Source organism: Amblyomma maculatum, chromosome 6 (assembly GCF_055883805.1).
Source record: "Amblyomma maculatum isolate TAMU_Amacu chromosome 6, ASM5588380v1, whole genome shotgun sequence".
NCBI lineage: Eukaryota > Metazoa > Arthropoda > Arachnida > Ixodida > Ixodidae > Amblyomma > Amblyomma maculatum.
The window spans coordinates 47,825,981-47,843,457 of NC_139349.1; the positions used below are offsets into that span (position 1 = coordinate 47,825,981).

At 49.1% G+C, this 17,477-nt stretch overlaps 1 protein-coding gene across 3 annotated transcripts in view; it reads right to left on the reverse strand.

Moving 5' to 3' along the window:
• The window catches only part of LOC146185675 (galactosylceramide sulfotransferase-like), a 200,898-nt gene that overhangs the window by 119,837 nt on the left and 63,584 nt on the right, over nucleotides 1–17,477 (reverse strand). For all 3 annotated transcript variants that reach the window (XM_084606584.1, XM_084606581.1, XM_084606582.1), the window contains exon 2: nucleotides 336–410. The gene's annotated coding sequence lies outside the window, so the exon portion shown is untranslated. The remainder of the gene's footprint in view (nucleotides 1–335; nucleotides 411–17,477) is intronic.

A 17,477-nucleotide genomic window follows, 5' to 3' on the forward strand; every position in this document is an offset into this window, starting at 1 on the left:
GGCGCAGATCCCGAGTGTACACCATGAGTAGCTATAGATGTCCCTGAAATGGAATCTGTGCGCAGAAAAAAAAAAAAAAAGAAAGAAAGAAACGGCCAGAAATGTGTTTTAAGAATGGCGGGAACAAAAAAAAAAAAAAAGAAGCTAATGAGGCGCCCACAGAATACCAGTTAACAAAACGAGCGAAATATATATAAACAAAACTACCCTTTTCTTCTTGGGGGTGCGGGGAGGATACCGGTCTCGATTCGGAGACAGGTAGCAGCAATATAACAATCACTCCGCAACCACCGCAGAGGAGGATTAGCCGTGGTAAAAAACGGGTGCATACTCACTCTATGCGGGAGGCCTCAAGCCCGACGTCGCTTCCACTTTACGAACACGGTGACGAGACTGCCAGGGTGGGGGACCTGCGGTAGAAGAGCGCGTAAAAATGTGAAAATTAAAAACAAAAAGCGTTTCGCTGAACCCAATACGCCAAAGAAGCTTCCTCTGCGTGCCAGAAGCATTACGAAAGGTCTTTGCACCCTCCGACTATTGTTCCGTGCGTAGAGAGGCACATGTACAGAGGAAAAAAGAAGAAAAAAAAGCAGTTAAAACGACCTGCATGCTGCCGCCGACAAGCAGAGACGGGAGAATGTTGAACCAATGAGCAATACAAATTGCAACAAAAGCACAGCTTCCCAAACGTGTACTGATAGATGTCGCAGCCGTGCGAGGGCGCGCCTGGCGATACCGGAGTCCTTTGCGTTTTAAACGTTTTAAGCGAGGCACATGTCTCGCTGGTACATTAACATGTATGAAATGACAATACGTTCCGCTAGCAAGGTAGCATGCTCTCTTCGAAGTGCGTTTCTCAGACGCACCCCTTGCACAGCCGGCTGGGCAGCTTCATGACAACTGTGTTTCACTCTGTGATGATGAGATGGGGTGCAATAACGATCCGGTATGTGCCACAGCCGACCTTCAAAATCAAGTTCGAATGACATCCAAATATGATATAAATGTGATGTTGCAATTTAGGCAAATAATGTAAGCCTAAATATAAATGGAAGCTAATAGCAGTGCTTTGGCATAAGAAAGAGGGCGAGCAGTTCTTTCTCACCGTGCTTAGTTACGGCACCCCCTTGACGGTGCCAGGCTAAACTTGTCAACTAGTTACTCTGAATAAAAATATCAAAACATTATATACTAATTAAAATTCCGCTTCTAAGTGCACGAGGTCTAAGCTCAGACCTCGTGAACTCGCAGTTGGTACCCTTCGCTTGCACTTCAGAGTGAAGTTTCTTGCCATCCCTTTGTTACACTTCAAGCACTGGCATGCACGTCCTGCGGAACCTTTAAAGGTGTCCATCTGAGGACAGACTGATGGCGGTTCTTTACGGGACGAGAATATGCCCTGTTTACGCCATTCAGCTTGCGTATTTTTTCCCACTCTAATTTGTGTGACGTGTGGATATTTATTCAAGAAACATTTTTTTTTTCCAAGATCCGTCCTTCGCCTTCCGCCGAACATAACGCCCTTTCGTTTTGGTTTTTAAATATGACGAGATTTGAAATCGTTAGATATGGTTTCCACTACGGCTTTCAGCGTTTTAGAAGACTTATTGGAACGGGGAATTGATCTTGAAGCTGTCGCGATGATAATCTTGGTAATCGTAGTATTTATTCATCTATGGTTAAACGTATTAAACCTCTGCGTGCTATTATAGCTTACTCCTTGAAGAAGTCCCAGTTGGCCTGTCCTAACTTCCATCAAGGAGGTCGGGTCCTAAAATTTGGGCCAGTAGTTTCAGCTCGCAGGGGGATGGGGAAATGATCTATTAAAAGAGGATTTTTAATCACGTCCTATTAGTAATGCATATATAGTCCAGGTGATGCAAGTGGCAAATATATGCAGGCGTATGTTATACTTGTAGCGTTGAAATGTGTCACGTCACCATTGTTCAAGACCACGATGTTCAGCAGCTGTTCAGTCCTTTCCCCATGTTTCCCCGTCGACTGTGAGAAATCGTCTCCAAGGGTGAGGAAAGTTTGAGGAACCGAATAACTATTTGGTAACAGATAGAAAGAAGCCACAGTTGTTAGTACTTCAGCTGGACTCTTACTGCGACAGCTTCCAAACGAGTGTTCAAACTCCATTTCTCGAATTTAACGCCGTAGTTCTTGACGGTCACACCACCACTAGTGCCACCAACGTGGTCCTTACGGATGTGTGCAATGTTTTAGTATATTCTTACGAGTGCTCTTCAGCAGTGTTTCCTGAAAACAAAACAAGTATGGGCGGTGTTCCTCTGGTAACGTATAGATATCGTTAAAGTTAGGTCCTACGCCACGACAATTAGACTGCAGCTCTGAGACAGTGCGAAATCAGCTTAGCAAAATCGTCTAATGATTATTCCGTCACTCTGATTGACAAAGCTGGTTCGTGAGGACAGCAACGAAGTCTCGCGCGGGTAATACAACTATAAGTCCAGTATAGCGGCTATAACGTGCGAGTCTCCACAACGGGCCTTTCAAACACGCCAGCCAAAAGAGAGTGATGGAGAGTATGACTGACCATGATCGCTTAAGTGATTCCGCAGTAAGAACAGAAAAATACGTCAGAGCGGATTCGAACCGATCGGTTTCAGTAGCCGAGCGTCTTAACCACTTTACAATACCACCATAGATGGTATTTATTGCATGTGGTTTGTACAGAAAGGGTACATGTACAAACTTTACAAAGCGCTCAGTTGTTGCTGAGCTGAACTATCTTAGCAGGCAGCTAAGCCGGTAAGACTAATCCTACTAACCTGCTTTTTATTTTACGTGCAGCGTGACTCGGAAGCGTGAATACCTCTTCCGATGGTGCCTTCAAACCTTCACGCAACCTCAACGCGGCCAGGCATTGCACCCGCATTCTGGAGCTAGCAAACGCACAGCAAAAGTATAGCCTGTGTCACCACGCCGGATTACAAAGATACGGAGATAAGTAATCGTCACAATGAAGCCGCATCATACCCGTCCGAAAGAAAATACCGAAAGAATGAAAAACTGAATGAAATATATGTTCGAGCTTACGCTTCACCAAAAGCAATTCTCTAGCATAATTTGTCCTTTCCCTTTTGTGCGCCTCTTTCATGCATTTTTTTTTTTTTTCTGTTAGCCAAGACGGGTGATGAAGCGATCTTATAATATAGTGACTTTATCTACCCCAGCAACACGACAATTGTCAGGGGCGATGAAGCCGACAAGTGCTTAAAAGGATATTATACAGACAACGCGCGTCCTTCAACGTATTCGCCATTAATCCTCACTAAAGACAAAAGTGCTGCAGGCAGAACCTCCGCAAAAGATTTGACGCAATAAATAAAAACATTAGTTAATTCATTATTTGCTGCCTCTTCTCAAGAACCCCATGTGTCAGCAACTGTATTCCGTTGGAAAGAGAAGCTGGCTGGCCATTATGAATGCAGGACGAGATGGGCTAAGGACGAAGCTCTGGCAGCCATCGTTGCGACCAAGCGCGCGATGTAGAAGCCGCTTACGCCTACAGAAGCAGAGCGCGCGCCCATCACGTTGGCTCGTCTTTCGCCGAGGTCTGTATTATTCACGCGTCTCGCTGGGGAAAACGACAGCACAATGGAAACGCGCGCTGCGAAGCGGCTTGTCTCTCTGACATTGGAGCTAATTCCCGCCCGTTTCCCTTAATATTCATAAGTAATTCGCGGCACAGCTTCCGCGATGCATTTAATATGATCCCGCATCCAGCACAACGTAAGAACGGTACAAGAACCAAATGTAACCAAATGGAGATACGAATAGCAAATAGCCCACTTACTGTAAAAATGCTGGGCATCTATAGGCAGCACTCCAGGTTCTAGCAATGCATGTTTATTTGTGCGAGTTCAAAGTAGTATTACGCATTTTGACCTACGCTGACTGGCGTGTATTGGTGGGAAAGGAGATTTCTGGTGAATTTCGGTGCTGAAAAGCTGTGTCGTCAAGACATAACAACGTGAACTCTTAACAACGTTAATGGCTTTCCTTTGCAAAGTCTCCTTCTGAATCCTTGTTCTCCCACATGAACTTTGGCGCTCGCCTACTTACTAATTCCTTAATTTGGGCTGCTAATATCTTACAGTACTATGTGAGGGACTGCCCGACGTAAATATAACACCCCGCTTAACCAAGCCATACGAACCTCCCTATTTGGGTTGCGTGTCCGATCCGCACCTGAAAGGCTGATTCTTATCTCACCTTCCTATCCAGAAACGAGAGAGCTCAGTGGATAGCTCCTGCCATAATAACCACGTCATGCGGTGGCCTCACGTCAGGTAACCTATATACGACCAATCTTTGCCTGGTCATGCATGCCAGCTACCACAAATCCTTCTCCAGAAAAACGCCAATAACGGATTTTCACCAGAAAAAGGCCAATGGCGGGTTTTCTGGCGATCAATATAGCATTAATAATTATTTACGTAATTAATTACCAGTTGTTACGAACTACACACACTAATCAATACGCGGTAACACCTCACGCCAAAGACATCACACACACACAAGTAGAAGAGGGAGAAAAAAGTAACGGGCCGTTCGGAGAGTGGCACTGATGATCAGCGTGCTGCCGTGTTCTCACAACGCCATGCGAACTCACACCTGCCGCGCTTTCCTGGAAGCCCTGCCGGCCAGTCGATCGCGAAGCGCAGTGGCGACGGCTATTTTCACAGCTGTTGCGGCAGCGAGAGCTCAGGCTGATTTCGCCGGCCCCAATTTTCGATGAATACTTGAAAAGGAAGGGAACCAACGAACAGTTGTTTTTTTTTTTTTTTTTTTTTTTTTTTTTCAAGCCCGTCGGAAAAGGCGTGATCGCGCGATCGGTGCCGTGTTCTTCCTATTGCCGAAGCTTATAACACCACGATGCAGGGGCCGCGTCGGCACCGATCTAGGTTTATTTTGGGACTCAGTGGTGCCAGCCACTCGCGAGAAAGGGGGAAGAGAAGAGCAGTGAAGGAGGGGAGTGCAGACAGGATAGCGTGACCACGCCTGGGTAGCTCGGCGGGCCATATACCGCACCTTTTGCCGAAGACCAGCCATGCGCAACAGAAAGTACACACATGAGGAGGGAAAAGAAGAGAGAATAGGCTAAGACCAGAAACAAAAAAAAAAAAAAAATGAGAGGGGAATCAAGGTTATCCGTGGAGAAAGGGTTGGCCGACGAACGCGTAGAAAGATGAGTGTCGTGGGCAGCAGAAGCGACGTACGGGACGCGGCGCCAGACGGTTCCTCAGAGCGCACCTCTTGGAACAAACCCGTACTGTTTCCGCGGAATTCACGAAAACGCGGCACTTTGTCTACTAATACCAGCACAGGGCGCGCAGCAGAACAGTTCCCACCCCCACCCTTTCAGACGCTAGTAAACATGGAGCTGAACATAGCGGAGTGGCGGTGGCAGCCCTTGAAGTAGTAACGCGGCACGCTAACACTGCCACTGCGGAGGTCCCGCTTGCGCATATGCAAGACTATATATATGCGCACGCGGTTCTTTTTCGGTCGGCTCTGTAAATACAGAAACTGCTATAACCGCTTCCGAAATAGCCACGTCTATGCAGACAAACAGCTGGGCGCTATGACTGGAACTATAAGCGAAAAAAGACGTATGACTATACTAAGCCCGCCTTATGTAACAGAGGTGCGCTGGAAAGGACAGTCGACACGATACCCCGGGGAGGAAAGCGAGCTTTGCTAGCATCTGTACATCGGGACCAAAAAGAAATAAAAGAGCGTTCGGGTTATGCCCGTCAATAACTGTAGATGCAGGAGTTCTATATGAAGGTATACGTGAGGCCTAACGTCCCACAGTGACACGAGCACGGGACGAGAGACGCCATGGTCGAGTGTTCCGGATTAATTCAAGTCCCATCCCTTCTTGGTTTAACGTTCACCGACCTCGCACAGCACACGGGCGTTATGACTAAGTGCGTTTTTAGCAAAAAAAAAAAAAAAAAAAGCCGTTTTGTCTGGGGATGAAGCCTCGAATTTTTAATAAACTAAAATAAAACACTGCATGATAGAGAGTGGGCTTCGAACTCGGTACGCGAAGTGAACGCATCCGCTTCGCTCTCCACTGCATTGACCACTACGCCGTCGCCGCATTCGAACCTGCCGGGCGCGCGACGCAGGAGGTGGAGCTCGTTGCGTTGTATACCCCGAGAGCTGGAATGCCCGCAGCATGGCTCAACTCGAACTACGGTGCAATGGGAGCAGCAGGCAAACTGTCCCCGCACATTCACCGAGTTACCAGCTTGTCTCTGACGCTGTCGTGTGCATGTCGTCTTCACCAATTTCAATCTGTCCGTAACGAATTCGAGAACCGGCAGTGAAGGAACTGCGCGCCGAATTCGCATTTCGACTAATGCCTCACCAGTGACAAAGTCGAAGAAGCAAATCTTTCCTTTCGTCGTACAGGGGAGAGGTGCGATAAAAAGACCCGGATATAGCGAAAACACGCTTATAACGAAAAACTTGGATGTAAAAAAAAAAACGTATTTGATATGCTCCTCACTATCACTTAAACCACGTACGCTATCGCATTTCCTTCCCTTCAGTAAAACGTATTGCCCTAAACTGAACTCTCGATTTCTCACGGGTGGCACTATCACCAAGATATAGATTAACGAAGACACGCAAAGTTAAGCCTCCATTGAAATGCAACCGAAGCGTCCTGGATCCGATCATGCAGCCGAACTCCGTATCCACTAATCCATTGGGGCGTGCGGAGTGCCTCAAGCGAGACCATGGGAGCGGCGCTTAGACAATAACGAATATATTGGTCAATTATAAGCTGCCAAAAAATAAAGAGAGGGAGGGAGGGCGATCGCAAAAATAACGACCAGACGCAGCCTTTCAAGAGCGCAGAGTTTTCTCTCTCTCTCTCTCTCTCTCTCTCTCTCTCAAACACACACACACACACACACACACACACACACACACACACACACACACACACACACACACACGCACACACGCACACACGCACACGCACACGCACACGCACACGCACACGCACACGCACACACACACACACACACACACACACACACACACACACACACACACACACACACACACACACACACACACACACACACACACACACAGAGAGAGAGAGAGAGAGAGAGAGAAAGAGAGATAGGTGCTGATGCACGAAGTGAAATGCACCTTAGAGGACAGGTGCACATTTACAGGGACAAAAAGTTTGGTTTGGTTCGCGGGGTTTAACGTCTCAAACTGACTCAAGCTGTGAGAGACGCAGTAGTGGAGGATTCCGGAAATTTTGACCACCTGGGGTTCTTTACCGTCACTGACATCGCACAGGGACAAAAAGTGAAAGTGTCTGTGTACATTAGACGAAGCCGATTCGTTTTACAAAAGTATAGAAAGATATCTCGGAAGAGGAAGGAGGAAAGGGGGGAGGGGCAAGAAAATGATGTAGCACTGAGAACACATTACAATAAAGCCGCAACCGACTACGTGTGCGCACTGACAAAGGGAAGACAATTCTACCTTTTTTCCACTGGCGTCGCAGTGCATGCAATCACGCTCTCTGCCGCCTTAAACCAAATACGCGACTGGGTGCCGAGCGAGCCCACGCACTTTCGGGCGCACGATGAAACTAGAATTCATCGACCCCAAACTCTCTCCGGCTTCAGGACAAGCACGATCAATCACATTGTGAAACGCGCCTTCCGAGCAAACACACAGTCACGAGAGTACAATCTGGGGCTCGCCAGTCCGCGGGTGGAAGCCGAAGAGAACGCACATTTTGTAGAACTGAAAAAGAAAAAAAAAGAAGGAAAACGTAGAGAGACGCCAAGAAATGAGGAATCAGGCGTTTCGCTTGAACACACAAAAAAAAAAAAAGGGGGGGGGGGGGCGTACACACACACGCACCGGAAAATCGTGAAAAGGCTGTCGACGAGGCGCCGAGAGTAAGTTTTCGTTTTCACGTAAGCGGGCAAAAGATGCGGGGTTTGTGGACACCTGTCATCAAAAGAACAAAGGAAACACGTCCCTCTAAAGCAGACATGTATGCACGCCAGAAAAAATAAGCCTTCAGGCTAATCGCATGCGTTGCAGCGCTGAGCTGCAGCCTCTGCAGTGCGGTGACCAGAACCGCCGCTTCCAATCGAGTTTATGGGACTCCTCACACTTCGATCACTTAATGAATGAGGTCTACTTGTTTACATTGGCGAAGGGACGCAAAAGCACCGGTTCTCATAACAATGCCCTTCATGGTCGTCGCCGGCAAAATGTTGCTAGGCTATTGACGCTAAAGGTTTGAACACGGCGTATACGCGAGCCCACACAAACAGAACGCATAACATTTGGTTACTGACTACGGAGCCACTTCAGTACGTCGACGCACTCCGCAGGAGGAGGAGGAGGAATAACTTTATTTCTGCGTCCGGCAGGGTTTAACGCGACAGGGAGTAGGTCTAGCTCCCACGTGGGAACGTCGAAATCTTGTCTCTCCGCCACCACGAGGGCCTGCTGGACGGCTAAGTGTTAGTCGTCGAAGCTGGAGCCGCGCAGAACGGCGAACCACCACTGTGCCTTGCATGTGTTGATGTCATATATTTTGGCGTAAATCCCGTTGTACTGCAACGGGTTCGGGTATGTATTTGTGATTGCTTCCAGGCAACTGCCTGAGCTCTGCATAGTTTGCTGCTAGGCGGAGTAAAGGTCCAGCGGGTCGGGTAGTAGGCTCGTCAGCCTCTCTCCCCAGCACGGTACGCGAGACCTCGTGCGACGGAGTGAGCGACTTCGTTGAGGTTGGTGAGATGCGGAGAGACGTTCCCCGTGTGTGCGAGGAACCAAACTAGCCCGACCTTGCTTTCCAGTGAGCGTTTCAGGTTCTTGATTATTCGGCAGGCTGTCACGGATATTCGCCCCTTGGCGTAACTCTTTATGGCCGTGCGCGAGTCGCTAACAACGACCCCGCAATTTGGGATCAGATATGGCAAGTGTGATAGCCAATTCTTCTGCCACTTCGGCGTGTCGAGATTTTACGCTGGCGCAGTGGACAAGCGTTCCGGCAGTGTCGACGACCGCGACAGCGTGTCGCCGATCGTCTCGACAACGCCCACGAAGCGCGCTTCCCTCGCTTTTCCGTATTCCCGCAGCAGTGCCGCGGCTCTCGGGACGTTTCTCGAGACTTGTGCGAGTCTGATGCCGTCCCTGATGTCCGCGGGATTATTGCTTTCTCATTGTGTTGACTGTGGTAGCCAACGCCAAGCCGCTCGAGTATGTGTAGTCCAGGTACGGTGGTCGTCAGTGTTCCTAGCTGCGATATGTGCGGTGCTTCTGCAAGTATAGCAAATGAACAATAGTAATGTGAGCCCGACAATGCATCACCCCTCCACACTTTGTCACTATGTGTTACGTGTTCGACGCTGTCACGCTGCAAAAAAAAAAAAAAAAAAGTGCGTTGTGAGGGGTTTAATGTCTCGAAGCGATCGCACTTCTTAGTGGAGGACTCCGGATTACTTACATATAAAAATGTGGGGTGCTTAAACGTGAATTGACACGGCGCAGCAAACAGGCATTTTCAGGAAACACGTCCTCCCCATCAAATCGTTGCCGCTGCTACCGATATTGAACCCTCGACCTTTCGACCATCATCATCGTCGTCGTCATCAGCATCAACAGCCGGGCTATGCCCATTGGAGGGCGAACGCCTGTCCCGTGCTCCTACAGTTAACCCGGTCGTGTGCTAAGTGTACCCCTGTGAATTTCTTCATCTCATCCACCCACCTAATTTTCTACCGCCCCGTGCTAGGCTTCCTTTTCCTTGGAATCCAATTTCCTTGGAATCCAATAGCCGTATTCCGAAGACATTGAACCACCGCGGCGGGTCACTGATCGGCACAGCTTCGCTTTAAGCTAAGAACGCGCTAATTCACACGCAGCCGGGCCGGATTTAATTGAAAGGGCGGCGACGTCACACGGAGTCGGGGCGCATCCGTTGCTCGTCAGTGCGGCGTATACAGGCGGCATCCGCAGCAGCTTCCGCGGCATTGCACGAAATTAGCCGCCGTGCGAGCAGTCCCAGCCAGAGCGGAACGGGCCGCAGATGAGCAGAAACGAGCGACTGGGCTGGAGTTGAAAAGGAACAAAGCAGGAGAGAGAAGCGGCGCCATCTGAGCGCTGTCATTCACGGCGCCTCCGACGCGACGTCCGGCCCACCGCTGCAGCCGGGCATGAATGGGCACCCGATGCGGATGGGGGGAAGAGCAGGAGGAGGATGCGGTGGAGGAGGATAGAGGAAGGGATGCGGCGTCAAGCGAGCGTGCGTCGCAGTTTGGGCGGCAGATTCCGGAAACGCAGTGAGCGAGAAACAGCGTCCGATGAGCGCTGCTCGCTGATGTGACGCGACGCGCTGCAGGGGGGCAGCGGAAAGGAGGAGAGCATCTGCGGAGGCGCAGACCTGTCTACATGTACATTTCAGGAGAAAGAAAACAAAAAGCTATAGTAATGATTCACCCCCGTCACCACCGCATCCTCTCACTACGCGTCCCGAATGCCTGAGCTTCACGACTCTGTAGGAGACGGAACGACAAGCCATTGTTAAAAGTCATTCCCCCTAAGTGTCGACATCGACACGGTTTTTTGAACACTGTAGCCGTTTGACATAGTGGGCGAATAGACCAGAACAAAGAACTACAACCCTACGCCAAGTTGGTGGTGGCAGTGGCGTATTAAAAAATAAAACAATTACAAGATTGAACTTAGCTTCGCTCAGGAGCTTAATGGCGACAGCCTGTGCTTCTCCTCCACTTCGACATTTTCTCTTCTACCTCTGTCCTGCATGTTTGTGTACTGCTATAGTTTCTTTTCTTTGGCTTCGTCGTCGGCGACATCGGCATCTCAGAACTCTTCTCCTTGACATTCGCGAACGTAGACCTAACTACCCGAAAGGGGAAATTATGTCTTCGTCAGAACCTATTGCGACGTCTCGCGAACACATCTCGCGGAATCTCGCCAAGGCGAGATTTTCACCCTGAGCAAAAGCAAGGAAAAAAAATGTTGCCGGCCGCCGTAATTGTTATCTAAAATTCGAGGACACTTTGGCGACTAAAGTGATAGGCGAAAGCCTGAGTGCTGCATTCTGCTACGCGACTGTTGCGCACATAGCGATGAATGCTGCTACGAGTAAAGCAAGCGACTAGTCTCTCACATTCTACGAGTGCATTTATTCACTGCTTGGCAGCGACTAGAGCGCGCTCCTTGTGTCTTCGCATTTGTTCTACGTTTACTGTTGTGTGGTTGATTTTATCGGGTGAGCGGCATGAGTTAATTACGGAACTGTTGCTGATTAGTAAGGAATAATTATTAATTATGAATTAGCAATTAATTAGTAATTAGTAAATGAATATTATTTAGTCATTAATTAGTAATTGATCATTGATTGGCATATGGCCATATAAGGCACGTATTCGCGCATACTGTGGTGGTGCTCTGTGATTGGTCGAGACCTCCATGACGTCATCCCGTCTCGACCAATCAGAGCCGCCACAAATGCGTGACACTTTTGCTGACGACAATGATGAAGAAATAAGGCTTTCGCCTTAATAAACAGCCGAGCTACGGCCAGTGGGAAAAAAAAAAAAAGGGATGCGGAGAGGATAGCGAGGAGGAGCACAGAGCGGAACGACTTGGTAAGAGCAAGGTTTTATATTGGGCTGGTAGCTAGGCCACTCTGAAAGCTGGAACCTAAGTGCCCCATAACGTTCCTTTTGGATTATTTTCCCTTCGGTCTCAACAACGATAACGCGCAAAGATTTGAATTCGGCAATGTCTAAACGAGCGACTACCTCGGTAATATTTGGAGTCGTCTCACGATATTAAATTTAATCCTGATCCTATCTGAATGCACGCTAGACAACCCTTAATCTGCTCTTTCGCACACATAACGACGACGTGTGACACGGCATAACGGTGTCGCAAAAGCGGTACCCCGAGCTAACTTTATGCTCTCGCATATCAAGAGAAAAAGGGGAGGAAAAGATTATACGCGTTACGCGCACAAAATCCGATCAACGTTCGAAAAGTACCCTACGCCGGCTCTTATCATACACTCGCCTTACGGGATTGAATCGAGACAGTCGAGGTTTTTGCGACTGAAGACGTCTGCACAGCCGGCAAGCAGCTCAGACGGCAAAAGTCTCAGCGTGCTCCTAGGGAAGATAAATTTTGAGAGCTCCTACACACGCTGCATACGTAATTCTTACTGTCGAAACAGGAAGCGACGATGCGGGCCGCCGCTGACCTGATAGTAGTGCATACATTATTCTCGTCATCGCGAGAACAAGATCTATGTCTCTCCGTCCGCTCGTCTTTAACTCGAAGTTCTTCTTTAAGGCACTTCCTGTCTTTAACCTAGAGCGCAGCAACTTCGATAAGCCTCTGCATAAATAACGCAAAGTGGATTATGGTGTTCTCGTAACGCATATGTACCACCGAGACCAATGCTGAAGAGTGCGGTGAGCTCTCTCCAAAGAGAAAGCATCGTTAACGTGTAGATTGGTTACAACGGGATGAATTGACTATCAGCTCCAGGCAAGGCGACTGCGTGTTTCTTAATTAGGTGTCCAGCGTCTAAATGTGTCAAACCCCGTAAGTTGCGAAGAAACACGGAATAAATGGCGCAGTGCACGATTGGTCGCGGGATATGAGATCCTTTGTTGCGCTGAGAGAGTAATCAATAATGAAATAAACAAAAAATAAAAGAGCTAGGAAATGATAGCACTGCCGCAGAAGAGGAGTACGGTCGTTCTCATACGCACAAATAACAAACAGCGCTCACACTGATCTCGAACGTTATAATGGCAACGGGGCAAGACACGTGAGGAGAGCTTAGTGTGCTAATGCTACATGCCATCACGCCAAGCGGGGCCAGCCACCGTGAAGCCCGACGCACTCCCTCAACCTCCTCCGTTGCCTCCGACAGTTGTCTCACACGGATCCCTCCATCGCGAGCGATGAGCCTTTGCAGCAGAGTAGGGCGAAGAAGCCAAATAACATCGAAGCCAGACTTCGCGTATAACGCGATCAGCAGCACCCTCTTCGCGCGTCTTTCAAACCGGCACGGAAGAAAGAAGGGAAGGGGGGGGGGGGGGGGGCACTGTTGAGATGGAACATACAGCAATCTAGCCCTAGCCGAGCCCATACGGGCAAAATACGAAAGAGGGCCCATTACAACACCCGGTGAACAGCCATTTCGACATCTTCGTTAAAAAGCAATGCGACATCGCGGCGACTGGAGCCGCGTTATACGTGGACAGCGACCAGAACGATTCCACAAATGGACAGGCGAACACACATACAAAGAGAAGGCAACGCCGAGAGCGCCGTTCGGGTGCTCTCCTTAGTCTCTTCTCGCTATGTTCTTCCCAGCGGCGATCTTGGAGACGCACAGAGCACACGTTGGACCCGCTTGGGTTTCCGCTTTTCTGTACTCTACGTGTAGTCTACAGTCGGAGCTCCGCATTTGAAGGTGGCCCGCTGCTGCAGCACGTTTTTCCTTCTTTCTTTTCCCAGATTGATTAACAAAAAAAAAAAAAAAAAAAAAGCAGACATGATGGAACTGAAATAGAGGAAAGATGAAGCCCCCAGATACAAGTCTCTTCACGTCGGAATCGGCAAAGTGTATATGCGTCTGCTCTGCTCTCAAGTTCCTGCGAGCGGAGGCGCGATTTTTGTCGCTGAGGTGGCACGTGGCGCCCTCAGCGGATGAGTAGGAGATCAGATTCTTGCGTACCTCGCTTCGTTTTCTTTTTTGTTTGTTTGTTTGTTTATTTCGAGATGTTTCTGTACGGAAAGCACGCGACTCGGGGAAATACCACCGCGAAACAAAGAGACTGGACAGGCAAGGACACTGGTAGAGAGATTCCTAAAAAAAAAAAAAAAAAAAAAAAAAAAAAAAAAAAAAAAAAAAAGAGCAACACACCTCGATTTGCCCACAGACACAGATTCGCTTCAAAAATTTGCGGCGATTCAGCTGCACGCTGTCTTATTCGGCACCGTCTTTTTGCTGGCTTTTCAAACGCAGCTCTGTCGCGGTGCCTCGAATCAACCGAACATGCGTTTTCGTCTGTCTCAGATCCTTTTTTTGCCTGCAGATTGAGCCACCCCTTCCCGCCTCCTAGGTGTTGGGAGGGGATGCACATTTACGTGATATGTTTGAGAAGAAAGGGAAATGGCGTTAAGACGTTGCGGAAGGCCAGCCTTCCGCTGCATATGTCCTGTCGTCGACACGGTAGTTATAAGGCATCCGAAGCGGGACTGTAAAAATGCAAAAAAGAAAGGAGGGGAATAGGCGAACCACAGAAGACGAGAATTGCGAAGGCGCTACTAAGCGAAGGAAAAAAAAATGTTTTTTAAAAAAATCTTTTCGCCCGCCACCTTTATCTCTCCTTTCATCTCCCGTAGCTTGAGACGCGTCCTGCTGTTCGAGACGTGCGCCGCGAACCAGCGGCGAATTTGCTACCGCCTCTGAATTCCAATGCCGTTGCGCGCCTCTCGCGAACGAGGCGCGACACGCTCTGAAAACAAAGTCCTTGATTTCATCACGTGCTATACGGCTCTGCTTGCGAATGTTCATCCGGTTGCTGCAATTGGCTGAAGTCTGGCGCGTCTGTTTTCTCGACTAGATGATGCTCGCGACATCCACATTTTTTTTTTTTTTTTTTTCCGAAATGACATTGCCGGGGTCCACAACAACTGAAAACGCATTTGTTTTCGCCGCATCTAAAGGCTAGCTTCGTTCTGCCGAAGCTCACTACAGAAAATGAAAGCGTATATTACTACTGGACTTAACAAACATTAAAGGCCTTGCTCTCGGGATTTAAGGACAGCAAAACCCTAATGGGGTTCTCGAGAGCACTGCCGAAGTACTTTCTCTCTCGGCACATTGGATCTACACTGTCACGGGGAACATCTGCATTCACAGCCCAATAAACCTGCGATCGCCGATTTTAACGAACTGATATCTTCATACTCCTTCGAGAATCCCATTACAAGCCTCATTCGGAAGCAACATCATCGACGCCACATAGAGTGTAAAAAAGACTGTCATTCGCAAGAAATGATAATCACGAGCCTAGCGGCGCAATTGCGGCGCTAAAGAAAAACGGACTCCGCCGTCCTGCTCCGCATCAGGGGTCTTGTGACGTGACCACACCAAGGCCTACGCGAGGCATTTAAATGCGACACGTGAGGAAATCATCATAATAACTGGAACCGCGAACACGCTCGCTCGTCACACTATCATTAACATCCTGACCTTAAAGGGCAACTCCGGTGGCTTTTTCATCATTTTGAGTTTTTGATTGCGTCACATTTCTCGGTGTGTCCTGACTCCGACACAAAAAACCGCGTGAAACTCCAAGTAGAACGATTTTATTAAAGGAACAACAGCAAACTGAAACCGAAACTGCTTTCATGGCCAGAAACGACGCTCCAGTCTACAAAACGGTGACGTCACATACAGTATTGGAAAAGCATTTCCACGCGCTTTGGATGGTGGAAATAAAGTATAGAAATTATGACCGAATACATAAAATGTCTCAGATAGCCAAATACGAGCCTAAAAATTTCACGATCGCGCGGGCAGTCGCCAGTAACGCGGGTTATTATTGTTGTTGTTATGAACTTTATTTTTCCACCGATGTAGGAGGCACCCTACTCTCCCGCCCCCGGCACGCAGGCCTATGGGACGGAGGGCGGGGCCTCCGCGACTAAAGACAGGCGAAGCGACAGTGTTTCTTCGCGGCTTTAGCCGCCAGGCAGGTGGATAGCTTGTTGCTGGATGGCGGGGGTCTCGTTCCGCAGTAGTAGTTCCCAGGCTTCTCTACTTTGTGACATCACAAAATCAGTGCTTCCCGTAGAAATTGTCTCAGCTGAAGCTATGAAAACTGCACAATATAAAATCGTGTTGCGCGCGAATGAATTGTCGCACGGCGCCCAAATTTGGCAGATTGCATCTAGGCTTAGAGGACAACCTACAGTAAAAATTTACCAGAATGTTCAAATGTTGAAAAACCTCCGGAGTTGCCCTCTAAACTTCCGCAAGATTACACGAACGTACCCCTGAACTTTTTTTTTTTTTTTGCCTTTCAATGCCACAAAACTAACAGGGATGCAATTCTAGCACCAAGCTTTCGCTCGTCGACGGAGGACGGAGCGACGCCGACACTAAGGTGGCAAATAAATGGCGCATATTTCCGAAGTAGCCACTGGCCGACTGGGGGGGGGGGGGGGGGGGGGGGAACTACACGCGATGAAGCTCGTCCGCACAGGAAGTTCTTATTGCCAGGCGCGGGAACAGCAGGCATGCCAGGCTTCATTTTCTTGGTCTCCGGGACGATTGCCTAATAAAACCGACCTGGTGCACAGCAGTAGCCCGCGTCCAAGCACATATCCCCGCCTGCGAGGATTCAGAAACTAAGGCACTGCACGCAATCTATGGGCAGAGGCCCTGATAACGCTTTTCCCGGACGCCTGTCATTAATCGGCGTTAAAGGGAAGGCATCCTCTTACTGCGCGGGGAGGGACACGAAGGACTTCCCCCTTCGAGGCGTCTTCCTTTTGGCAGCGACATCCTGTACAGGTCACCTCCGCTGCGAGAAATGTTAATGTTCCCGTAGTAACCGAAAATTGCGGCTTCCGCATGCCCGTCGATCACACTTTTGCTCACGAAAGTGTATAGTCTAGTATATGACACTCCGAATGGTAGTGCTTTCACGTGAAACACCCAAGCGCAGGGCCATTCTTCTTGGATCCATGCGTCGGCCCAATTTTATGAAAGAAAAGTTTACATGAAAGTCTGTCTAGTTAAACAAAAAAATGATGTCGCACGAGCCAAACACACACACACACACACACACACACACATGCACCCCCCCCCCCCGCACGCACGCGCACGCACACACACGCCCCCCCCCCCCCCCCCCCCCACACACACACATACATACACACCTTTTGCCATCGCCAGAGACGACAGCGCCATTCGCTTTCCACTCGTCTGAGAACGGCCGATACACATCGCACGGTTGGTTAGGCTACAGTTTGCAGACTGAATATTTTTCTCATTGTGAAGAAAGAGACGACCGTTGAATTGAAAAAAATGTGTCAGGCAGCTGCTGCTGCGAAATGAATATCGTGGCACGCTCGAAAAGAATCCTACGAACATCGTCCTAGACACCGCTTATCTTGCAGCCAGGGCAGCTATGCAGCCGCCCATAAACCGGACGTAACTAAACTAGGCCACTTCGCGGCGTCTCCTTAAATAAACCCCGGCCGCTCAATTCCCGCCAAGTCGAATCACGAGACGGAAGCCTCGACATGGCCGCAGTTGGGGGCGACAAGGGACAACGGCCTTGGGACAAATTGAGTGCCATCGAGGGCAACCGAGGGTCGAGGAAGAGAAA